At 43.2% G+C, this 12762-nt stretch overlaps 1 long non-coding RNA gene across 1 annotated transcript; it reads left to right on the plus strand.

Annotated features, from left to right (window-relative positions):
- Window positions 1-177: 177 nt before the first annotated feature.
- Window positions 178-9817, plus strand: LOC122130358. The gene is made up of 2 exons (XR_006151860.1): window positions 178-1008; window positions 9303-9817. It is a non-coding gene; the product is annotated as an uncharacterized LOC122130358 (long non-coding RNA).
- Window positions 9818-12762: the final 2945 nt, after the last annotated feature.

Here is a 12762-nt window from a genome sequence, read left to right on the forward strand (position 1 = left end):
TGACAAATTAGATAAACGACACATTTTCAGTTCTAGATTACCATAGAACGGAAAATAGTACGGCAGTCGAGTCAGGTACTTCAACGTGCGACATTTTGGTAATCAACCAAGCTCGTAAAACGCCGCACAGGTCCTTCCCCTATAGTGTTTACACTGGGCAAGGTAATTTACTCAACACTTTCATTGGTTCTTTCCATGTGCCCATCAAACAGCGCCTGATTCCTTGTGTTAGAAACTGAGACCTACGAGTCTCATTCCAATGAAACGGTCCCAGTAAAACCGCTTTACCCTGTAGACTGCTGTGGTACAGGCCGACACATTTGGCTATCGTCACTGCGTAGCCTAGCTAGCTATATCAGTTGTGACTGCCTGAGCTGATTGTTGCCTTCTGTCATGTTTCCGTGTCGGTTTCTCTTTCAAATGTATCCTATCCGCTCATAATAGTCAGGCTGTATGATATTTTATAAATCTGAAATGTAGTGTTTCGGGTGGATTTAAACGGTGATTTGGGTGCGGCACTGTGTTTGGAGAAAAAGGGGTTTGCGCTGCGACGGTGGACTTTTTTGCCTTTTGTATTTCCTCGCCTGTTGTGGACATTTTGGATTGCTATTTTATTTTTTGGTTTTACATTCATTTTAAATGTTTCCAGGATATTTGGGGTGGCTTTTATGGAACGATAGTACGAGTTTGTCAGCATCTCCTACTTAGGTTTTGTTTTCTATCGACAAGAAAACTTTAAACGACAAATAAGTTTGGAGAGGATTGATCCAGGCGAAAGAATGCATTAGCAAGCTAATCAGTTAGCTTATTTCTCTGCTGAACCTGAAGCTAGCTAGCTGATGTAGCTATCCACATATCAAAGAATTGAGGCGAGGTAATCCGTCTGCTCAAATGACTCCTTGACAGAAGAATTTCAACCTCTTATGTGGAGGATTTTAATTAAATCCAGGAATTCAACCCTTAAATGTGTACGAACCACTGGAATACACACCTAACGTTACAGCAAAGGTAAGCATGGTATTCAAGTGTGTTGCTTTTAAGTTAACGTTATCCCTATCGAGAATCATTCAAGCATCCCTATAACGTTACTGGCCGATGATAATTTCAACTGTCGCAATACAATTTAAATGGTTGTGGAGGTGTTTTGAATGTAGAGGTTATGTGTTTTCTCAGCATCATTCAAAGGTACTGTGCACAGTAACCTTCGTCGCTGGTCACAATTAACGTTAGGAGAAAGGTAGTGAAATCCCCAGTATCACATGAGAATGAATTAAGAAACATTCAACAATGCGTGTAACACCACTGCAACGCTAGAAAACGTTTATTGCAAGTAGCCTAGCAAAGCACTGAACCAGCTATATGTCGTGATGTTTTGATGATCGAAGTGAATGTCACTGGCATAGTAGACAGGTCGATGTAGGAACCTGCAAGTGCTGATAATTGGTGGCATTGTTAGTTTTTGTACAATTGAAAACGACAATGGAATGACTTATAATGATTCGTAAAGATTTGGATAAGTGATGTAAAGAGAACTAGTTATTCACGGCAGTGAGCCAGAGGCAGAGCCATGTAGCGACTGTCTCTCTCCGTCGCTCTGTCCAGAGGTTGAGGACAGAGGAGCTAATCGAACGTTAGCAAGTGAATGAGTACCTGGCCTGTTTTTGTCGTACGTTTTGGAACTGTGTAGCTATGCAGAAAATTGTGTGTTGCATGTTGTGTTTCGTAGATTGTTTACTGTTATTTAGATGTTCTATACCATTTATAGTATTTTAATCCTCGAGTTCAATGCAAAAACAATTTAGCTAGCTGACGTTGGCCAAGATTCTTTTCTATTTATTATTCATCACTTCCTGTGCGGAGCAGGTTCTTACACCGGGTATTTGGCCGATAGTGATGCCTCTTGTTGCGACCAGCTTCTGGCACTGGGGCTTTTTACGGTAACTCAAGTAAACTAGTTACTTTTAGAAAAGGCAGCGAGATGGGTAGGAGTGCAGGACCGTGTGTCCTATTTGATGTTCGTGGCAAGCTGCACCTGTTACGCCTATAATCACCTATTTATTTGGACACATACGCCACACACACATACACCATTCAAATAGATAACATTACAGATTCATATATTATCAACTTTCCCGTAAAGTTCGGGTCCTTTTCCTGAAGATCATTTTAGTAGCTAACTTAGGTGATAAAATCCTTTTTAAGTAGATAAGGTGGGCTCAGGCGGATTAGACACCACTCATCCTCATTCGGTATAATCCTCTTTGCACTTTGTACCCAAACGTACGCAGCCCACTGACCCAAACACACTTGACCCGCTGTGTACGAATCATACTCTTAACCATGTCCAGTCAGCAACTTATCTCCAGCCGCCATCACAGCTGCTTAGTTAGCCAGGTAGCCTATACGTGCCCTTCCGTTGGACGTGTGTCGTCAAGCAGTGAAGGTGAATTTGCAAAAGGTAACTGAGGTAATCCGTCTGTAACAGACATGGTTCCTCAATCATTGCGTTTCAGCTTTCGGCAAAACCTTGTTAAAAACCTCATGATCGCTTAAAGAGATTGTCTCTCATCTTCTTAGTGTGGTAATGCAATACCTAACTATCTCCTTTTGGGCTCTACCTGAGCTCTCAGCGAGAAGCAGCGTTTCTCTTTATCTCACAGGCACTGCTTTTGGACAGCAGTGCTTCTTTGACCTCTGAGGATATCAGCTTAGTTGTGTTCCTATTGTTTTATGCACTGCTCTCTTTTAAAGGCTTGATTTACAAAAGGATTTGGCATGTAGATATGCAAAATGTGACATTTCTCAGTAATAATCATGCGTCATGCTGCTTTCGGCTCATGCGATATTGTAATCAGTATTTCATTTTTTTCCATTTGCTGAGCTCTTCCTGGCTCTGCCCTCTGGGCAGTTAGTTCACGCCACCTCGTATGAATATTGAGCTGTAAACACCATTAATTCTGAAAGCTGTCAGATGTCATTTATTTCCATTAGTTGTTTGTCAACCATGATGTCTCTGGTCACAAGCAGTGGAACATCTCTGCAGTCTTTCACAGTGGTTAGGGTTAGATCATGAAGTTAACCAAACTTTAGCTTTGTGCCGTTTGGCAGCGGAGGGATGTAAAGCCAACAAATGGACGAGCGCTTTGGTACGGAAGCTCAGTAGTGCTTTGAAAGCCTGCCTTGAAAGCATGTGTGCATCCAAAAAGCGACAAAACTGAAAATGCTTCCCTCAAATTCTATTTAAAGAGGTCTGAATGGGGGATTTGCTTGCCGTCCTGCTGTGAAGTAAAGTGCGCCTGTTTCATGAATAGCATTCACTCATACCCGGGTATTGCACATTTAATGCATTGTTGCACAAATCAGTATAAAGCCGTTTTCTGTAGTCCCTGCTGCATGTGTGTCCACAAACAGCCATTCAAAAGTGAAACTTCTCTAGTGAAGAGCGGGCCACTGCATCTGGAGTGTGTGGACAGTAGGCCCTTTGAAGCTGATTAGAGACTCCCAGTGTTTGAGACGAGGATGTTTTGCTCTCTGCTTTGTGTTGCATTTGAAAGCACAATCAAGAGGAAGACCCGTTAAAACAGATTGAATCCAAAGACAGGGACACAGTGAGGAATGAGTTGTTCAGAGCACTGCCTGGTTAAGAGAAGTAGGCTTGCTGCTTTTAACTATGATGTTCAGGAACAGGTGTACTGATTCTTGTACAAACTGGACATGTCAGGTAAAAGACGGGATCAGAGACCCGCATTTTATGTTGGCTGTGATCTGCCTGAGAGGTGGTCTGTTTATGGCTTCTTCCAGTGACCTTTCACCCCAGGCTCAGACCTGGCCTTTTAGATGTCTCTTGGGCTGCTGGGAACAGTGAAGCATCTGCACCCTAATGGCCCACCATACAGAAAGCAGACGCACAACAATGGAAACTGGCAGCCTGGAGTCAACACCCTTCTCACAGGTTCAGCGATACAAAAGATTTATGACTTTTTTCCATGTAAGCCCTCTATGCCTTTACAATTTCTCAGTCCTGCCAGAGAGAAATATTTAGACTCTTCCTGCAGATATGTTTCACACAGGTGTGTGCGTGTATGTGTGTGAAGGCTATGGAATGTTTCCATTAAAATGGAGCAAAAAAAAAAAAAAGCGGTCTTTTCTAAGTGCTGCAGCAGAGCTCAGGTCTGCCATTACAGATTTTAAACAGAGATGAGCATGAATATGTCAGAGGGCCAGATGGGAGGGAGTGTTGAAACATACATGGTAGGGCTGTCAACGAATATTCTAAATTCGAATATATATTCAAATAGTTGTTAAAAATAGAATTTCGAATGTGAAAATTAATATTCGAATGTAAAAAAAACAAAAAAAAAAACAGCGGCAGCACTGTCTGCTTTGCGGGTGGGCGCGCGCCTGAGATCAGGGACAGGTCACAGGAGTCGCACTGTCTGGCACAGAGTCACTGATGACAGTTGACTTGCGAGATGCAGAAAGTGCAGAATCCAGCTTGACTGCAGCAGAGAAAGTGATTGTAACCCCCAAACATCTAAAGAGTGATGTCTGGAAATATTTTGGATTTTGGTCAGTTGATGGTAAACTTGTTGAGCCTACAGCTAAAGTAGTGTATAAGCTATGTAAGCTAGAGTTAGCTTACCATTCAACAACTAGCAACTTGAGGCTACATCTCCACATTTTGGAGATGTAGCCTCAATTTGCTAGTTGTTGAATGGTAACCTAACTCTAGCTTACACACTACTTTAGCTGTAGGCTCAACAAGTTGCCTCACTGCTGACAGTTGACTTGGTGGAAGATGGCAGAAAGTGCAGAACCCTGCTTGACCGCAGCAGAGAAAGTGATTGTAACCCCCAAAAATCTAAAGAGTGATGTCTGGAAATATTTCGGATTTTGGGCAGTTGATTGTAAACTTGTTGAGCCTACAGCTAAAGTAGTGTGTAAGCTATGTAAGCTAGCGTTAGCTTACCATTCAACAACTAGCAACTTGAATCTACATCTCCAAAATGTGCATCCAAGTGAATATGGCATAATATGCGAAACAGCCACGTCTGGATACATATTTTGCGCCGTCCAAGTTCGTTGTCTTCGGCACGACAGGAGGCCTGCACGCAAAAATTGATTTCGTTCATATGCAAGGACATGAGGCCGATCAGTATGGTGGATGGGATAGGCTTCAGGGAGTTCTGTGAAGCACTGGAACCGAGGTACCGTATCCCTTGTTGTCGTTCATTTAAACCGCTATGCGCAGAGAGCGCGACGGTGCGGGAGAGGCAGAGAGAGGGAGAAAGAGAGAGCGAGAGGCCAAGCTCTGCGGTCTTGGCCATTAGTTAATTTACTTATTTTTGTGTAGGTAATATGTTGTTAAATATGTTTAAACTTAAATAAATTACCTATACAGATAGTTATGTCTCGTTGTATTAATTTGTCCTGTTATTGACGTGCCTAATGCGCAACCAGAAATTCGAATATGTTCGAATATATGTGTTTTTTTAAAGTGAATATTCGAACGTCATTTTTGAGCAATTTTGACAGCCCTAATACATGGTGAAGTATATAGCTTATATAAGCCATAGCTCATTATCCACGGGCCTGTATGTTCTGATTTACATATGAAGGCTCTGACTCCAAATTCCCCTCCACCAAGCACTGAATGCATGTAGATTTTCCCTTTGGCAACTGCAGTTCAGAAACCTACCCACAACACTTGCAGATGAAAAGAACAGCCTTGGTGAATCTCAAGAAATTGCTCTGGCATCTTTTTCCTGGTCCTGGTATATCGCAAATGTTACTGTTTCCACTCCCTTGATCACAACACCACAGTGCCATGATTCCAGATGTTTGACAGTCCCAGCTGCCACAGTGAGCAAAAGCTGTTGCAGAATCAGAAATTCTTCTGGATTGACTCGTCATTTTGATTAGAAAATTAACACCAGCTTGTGAACGAGCAGAACTAAAAGAACGCAAGGTCTGGAGGTCAAGTCCAGGTATGTTTACTGGAGATCTGTTTAGTTAGCCCCAGAGCCCCAGGTGTACTGATGTACACAGGTATTTGTGTTTTTTAATCTGGCATCTGAAGGCCTACATTAATATTTTCTCTTCTGCTATTCTTTTGCAAACGTGTGTGTGAGCGTGTGTAGCATTCGTTTTCAGATATTTCACCGGTATTTATCATCCATCAGCCCCTTTACTTGTAGCGCAAAGCAGTTTCAGACATACATTTTTTATACCTAGTAATGTTAATGCTTTTGAAAAGATAAAGTGGGTGTCAGCTGATAAGTGCACAGGCTGAGAGAGAGAAAGAGAGAGACTCCAGTGTTAGGACTGGATCATCATCATGCTGTGAACAGTGTAAATATTTATTGGAGCCTCAGTCAAATGAGAAGTAGAGATGCTTGTGAGCATCAAACATTGCATCCTTGAAGCTACACTCTAAATTGCTGCTGTCTTCAACCAGCTGTTTCATATAATGACATTTCATTTGACTCGAATTTGTGCCATGTTTTCTTTTGTGTAACTCTTCAATTGTGCCATGACCACTTGAAGTACTCTTTCCTAAGGAGGCAGTCCTCTTTGCTAGTAGTTGTTGTGCAGGGTGTGTTGTTTTCTGTGGAATCCTACATCATAAACCTGACCCTCTTCGAACATGAAACAAGACGGAGCATGTTATCCATCATCTGAGAGTATGTGTTTGTGCATGCGTCAGCATTTCGTATTTCCCCTAGTTGAAGGAATGCCTTGCTCCAGAGCAGTTCTTATGCAGCAGTCATGTTGGTCCCTATGTCTTTCTTTGCTACTTTCAGTTTGTGCCAGTCCAATCAGAAGCAATGGACCAACACTAAAACGATTACCCAGAAACCTTTATTTCCATCCTGTTTCTATTACTTACTGCAAGCCATGGGGACTGGACTCCAGTTTGAATCTGATGCCATGGACACAGGTGTCATGGAACCAGTCCATTAGAGATCAGGTTTTTTTTTAAATTAATTTTGTCACTTGGTCTTAAACTGGCCAGTCAAGCCAATCGCTTCTCTTGACTTTCAGCAGCAACTGCTGTCCACACCTCGGGCTTTGTGACTCACTCTCCAACCCAGAGGCACTCACATGGGACCGCTTATCCCAGAGATGAGGATCTTTGCGGGGGGAAGGTGAACAGAACCTCTGCCTGACTAAACCAAGAGCCTGGAGAGAGAGGCTGACAGTTCTGTATGAGAGGCTAACTAGTCAGAGCTGTGAGGTAAAACCCTCACTTCCTTGGTGGCCCTGGTAGAGTCCCAGAAACTGCGGACCTGAGCCCTTTGGAAAAACAAACTGTTACTGTAACCTTCTGTGTAGGTGCATCTTCATGAGAAACTGGCGAATGAAGAATCTTAGTAAAGAGACATTCTCAGATTTTATCAGTGGATTCCAGAGAGGCTGAGGACCTCAGCTGTTTCTCCTTGTCCCATGTCTTGGGTGAACATGGAGATACACGTGATGCTGGCATGGAGTTAGAGGCTCCTGTTTACTTCCCTGGAGCAAAACCAGCAAAACGCCCTCCTCTTGAAGTTCTGCAATACGAGTCTATATGGGCACCTGGCCAGCGAGGACTGGTCCTAGACACCCAACCTGCACCCAACACCCAACCTTTATCGTATTTTCCATTGAGGGAGTGAGTTCCCATCTATGTGCACACTAAATACAGTATGCTCTAGTGCTTACTTGTCGCCATACTGACTAATGCTAACATGACATTGGCTGATGAGAACAAATTCTGATCCTGATCAGTCATCGGATTTCATGCTCATCAGATCAAGTTACTGTCCTTTGCAAAACCCTAAAGCTTAGAATTGGCAGGCAGCGATGGGAGTCGCTATCTGCCTCTTCTTGCATGTTTTTGCCATATAACCTGAATATTGTGGGACGAATTAACTCAACAATCACTATTGGACTTCACAGATGCAGGCTTATCAGAACAGGCACAGTGATTGTATCTGTAAGATTGATTCAGATCACGTCAGATTGCATAGCATTTGAGTTTGTCTGCTGCACGTCACATCTGTGCTGCGTGCTGCGTGCTCCCTGACCCACTTAGGCAAACATCTGTGTGTGTGTGTGTGTGTGTGTGTGTGTGTGTGTGTGTGTGTGTGTGTGTGTGTGTGTGTGTGTGTGTGTGTGTGTTGCATGCTCATCTCACCCACAGAAGCCAAAGCCTGCTTGTCAGCCCCTCACCTACATAAAGAGAAACCCTGGCCAATCTGTGCCACTGGGGACCTCTTGGTCAACACACACACACACACACACACACACACACACACACATGCTTGTGCACAAAGTTGAAAGTAGACGTACACACACACACACACACACCGCATAGCCGGAAAGAGAACCAGACATGCAGGCTAATTCTAGATATATACTCTTGTTTAGGTGTAAGTAAAAGCCGAAATACTCTAGAAAAGGCCCTTGTAGGGAAGAAGTGAATGAATGGTTTCGGAGGGCATGGGTGGCAGGGCAGCAGGGCAGCAGCCAGGGGCCCTGCGCAGGAAGTCAGTGGGAGAGTTCAGGAAGTGAGGTCACGTACTCCGAGGCAATCAGTGTATCCATCGCACCGCCTCGGGCTCCCACTCGTGAGTGCACTAGACGGGGGAAGTGTGTAATCAATCCCACACTTAACTCCTGGGTAAAGTGTGTAGGTGGTTATGTTGTACTGTCAGATTACGTGTTGGATTGCGTAGGGTGGTTTCATAGGTCAGGGTCATGTGAGTAGAAATACACAGGTTCATATCAAAGGCAGTAGGCCTAGGTCTTCCCACGCACGGTTTTAAATTGATTTACAGCACCTTCAAACAGAAGTTCCAGGAAACTAGTTTAAAAGCATCAGATCTATTTCTTAAAATAAGTCTCTAAAATCACTGACAACATTCACAACCTCCTTTTATGTAGTGAGGAAGGCTTACGAGTAATCAGTTATCATGTAGCCTTGATGTACATTGCTTATTATTAGGCAGATTAAGTGGGTGCTGTCGTTGAAAAAGATAATTGGATTTCATCCTGTTGTAGTTTAAATAAAGCTTTTTGTTCTATTTATTGCGTGCGGTTTTCCTCCAGAGATTTTCTCGAGTGCCTCTACCCAGCATCTGTGTGTGGTGGTACAGTTGCAGGCCAAACCTGTGAATTTGCGGGTAATCCCTATGACTCATAGCCAGGCTGCTACTGAGGCCTGCATTAATCTTCCTGGCTTCTCTCCTCTCTTTCCCTCCCCTCCGTTTCTCTCCCTCTCTCTGGTCTGTTCTTCTTCCTCCTCCTCTCCTCTCCCTCAGACGAGCACCTGTGCACGTGTGATCCCTCCACTCCAGCACAGGACCCTGCAGAGCTGCTCGTAAATGAGAAGGTAATGCTGATGCGTTGTCATCGCCGTTAACCTTTTGTGCTAACACACACACACGCATAACAGCAAAAATCACATTAGCAAACATTTTCACACACGTATACAGAAATCAACAGGGAGCATGGTGTTGGGAACATAATGAGTGTTTTGGAGAAAAGCTTGTATAAAGCCTTAATCAGTTTTATTGAGAGGGATTTCTGTGCTGTCTCTTTAAAACTGGTGTGTGAAGTCTGTATGAATGATATAACTGTACATGACCTGAATGGCTCACATGCTCACGTAACATATAAAACTTCAGTCACTTGGGGTAGATCCTGTACTGTGTCCAAAAATGACTGGGCCACCTATATTTTAATCCTACAGCAAAACTATGAATAACACCAGTGACAAGTTGATTCAAATCATCTAAGGACTGTCATGAGGAATTCATTTTGAGATAGATATATATATATATATATATATATATAAAAAAAAAACAGAAGGAAGGATAATCGTTCCACAATTCCCAGGCTGGCAAGTCAGGACAAATTATCCGTAGTTCTGGCAAAAGCACACCCTGGAGGACATTACTGTGGAGTGAGCAGTGCAGATCATATTTCAGGAAATTCAGGATGGTGAAACTCAAATGGAAGGAAGATTCTCTCCGCTGAGCTAGTTATATATTAACCAACTGTGAGCCTGTTGTCTTATTTCTTATGTAGATCAGGCACCACAGGAGGACTTAATAACTTCCTGGTGCTGGAGAGGAAGGTGGGACCTCATGGTGTTTACTATTCTTTCTGACTGAGTTAATGAGCGCGTCGTTATGCCCGACGTTATTGATTAGCCCGACTCGATCCACCCATTTCCACTGAGGATCAGTCAGCTTCTATAAACCATGGAAATGGAAAAATTTGTCTGCGACTTTTTCAGCTCGACCTTCATGCCATCAGAGACATTAGCATTGGCGATCAATACGCTGCTGTATTCTGGATAGTATATCTCACTTGAGCTAGTTCATAGATTATCTGATCCAACCGGACATTGAGTATGGCTTGGCCTTAGGGTGTGAATACAGAGCTTCAAAGGGCCGTTAAGACTGAAGTTGGACCTGCTGTGTGATGGGGATGTCATCTGGCGTGGTCTGAGTAATGTCAGTGGGGGACTGTGGCGACTGGTTTATTTGTGGACCCGATCTCTCAGCACTAGCCTTAGCTTTAATGGGTTTGCTTCAGTGACATTTTCCCGGGCATGGCGGTGCCAGGGCTGTAGAGGGGTTATAAACATTCAGCTCCTGTTTCCTTAGACTTTGAACCGACTGTGAGAGAGTGCTTAAGTGCCCGGGCACAAGATCCTCGTGCAGGACCTCCACACCCCCTATTAGCAAACGTGAGTGTGAGTGTGTGTGCGCAGCTGTGTGTGTGTGTGCGCACTCCTTGTACAATGAATTACTTTTGTCAGTCTCTCATACACGCACGCACATGCACGCATGCACACGCACTCATACTGCAAGTTCTGGTTTTCCTCTGGAGTGGCTGCACAGGGATCTGTATGCCCTTGGGCAGCTCATCCAAACATTTGTCATGACTGTGAGGAAAACAAGGTGCCCAGCGACAGACCTGAAGGGTGTTTTTACTTACACACGCATACAAACTCGCACAAATACTATGTCATTCACTGACGTTCATCCACTGTTCCTTATGTACCATGGTCTGTGAAACACTGTGAATGGACGTGTCTGTCACGTTCAAGGAAGTGTTTTTGTTCACACAATTCAGTTGACCTTTCTGTCAGAGTCCCCCAAGGCCTGCCCCTAATTGTCTGACTAAAGAGACTTGTGCAGACTGCCACAGCTTTTATTATTTTATTGCTTTATTTGCGCCTTCAGGCACCTTGACCCAGCTGATAGCTGTGTCTGTCTCTGTGGAAATAGGTCTGCAATTTCTAATAAGGATAAATGTAGATTATTTGGTTGTTGGTCAGATTTATAGCCTTTATACCTTACATGAGCGTGCTTTCTGTATGTCTAGATAGCAAATGATCTAAGATCACTCATGCGTTTATTAGGGGTGTGATGATACAGACGTGGACAAAATTGTTGGTACCCTTTCGTTAAAGGAAGAAGAAGCCACAATGGTCACTGAAATAACTTGAAACTGACAAAAGTAATAATAAATACAAATTTACTGAAAATGAACTAATGAAAATCAGACATTACTTTTGAATTGTGGTTCAACAGAATAATAAAAAAAAAAAAAAAAAATGAAACTGGCCTGGACACAAATGATGGTACCCCTAGAAAAGATTGAAAATAATTTGACCATAGGGACAGGTTAAACTAAGGTGTGTCCTCTAACTAGCATTACAGGTGTCTTCAAACTTGTAATCAGCCAGTCTGCCTATTTAAAGGGTGAAAAGTAGTCACTGTGGTGTTTGGTATCATGGTGTGTACCACACTGAACATGGACCACAGAAAGCTAAGGACAGAGTTGTCTCAGGAGATTAGAAAGAAAATTATAGACAAGCATATTAAAGGTAAAGGCTATAAGACCATCTCCAAGCAGCTTGATATTCCTGTGACTACAGTTGCACATATTATTCAGAAGTTTAAGGTCCAGGGCACTGTAGCCAACCTCCCTGGACGTGGCCGCAAGAGGAAAATTGATGACAAATTGAAGAGACGGATAATACGAATGGTAACCAAAGAGCCTAGAACAACTTCCAACGAGATTAGAGGTGAATTCCAAGGTCAAGGTACATCAGTGTCAGATCGCACCATCAGTCGCTGTTTGAGCCAAAGTCGACCGAGGAGGACACCACTGTTGAAAGCAAATCATATAAAAGCGAAACTGGAATTTGCCAAAATGCATATTGACAAGCCACAGGGTTTCTGGGAGAATGTCCTTTGGACAGATGAGACAAAACTGGAGCTTGTCAGTTTCAAGTTATTTCAGTGACAATTGTGGGTTTTTCTTTCTTTAAATGAAGGGTACCAACAATTTTGTCCACGTCTGTATGTGTGTTTGTACTGAACCATTCGGTACAGGACGTTCGGTTTGTTTCGATATGTGTCTTCCTCGGTCCGGCACGACCCGACCAATTATGTCTAATGTTACTACTTATATAGGTGCAAACATTCTTGAGTGCGCCTGTTACCCAGAACGTTTTGGTTAGCTGGATTAGTCAAGCGCAATTGGACAATGATTTGTGTCAAACTGTATGTCGACATAGTGAACTGAAGTCACATGCCTGTGGATACACTTCAAACATTTAATTTATCAGGCAGCCTCTCACTGCAGATTCGGACCATTGTTTTTTTTCTTACCGACAGGATGCCAATATTTGATTGTTTTAACGGAGAGCTGCTTCGTTCTTCCCTGTTTAAATGCAAAAATGTGGTTGTATTTAAACGC

Source organism: Clupea harengus, unplaced genomic scaffold, assembly GCF_900700415.2.
Source record: "Clupea harengus unplaced genomic scaffold, Ch_v2.0.2, whole genome shotgun sequence".
Lineage (NCBI taxonomy): Eukaryota > Metazoa > Chordata > Actinopteri > Clupeiformes > Clupeidae > Clupea > Clupea harengus.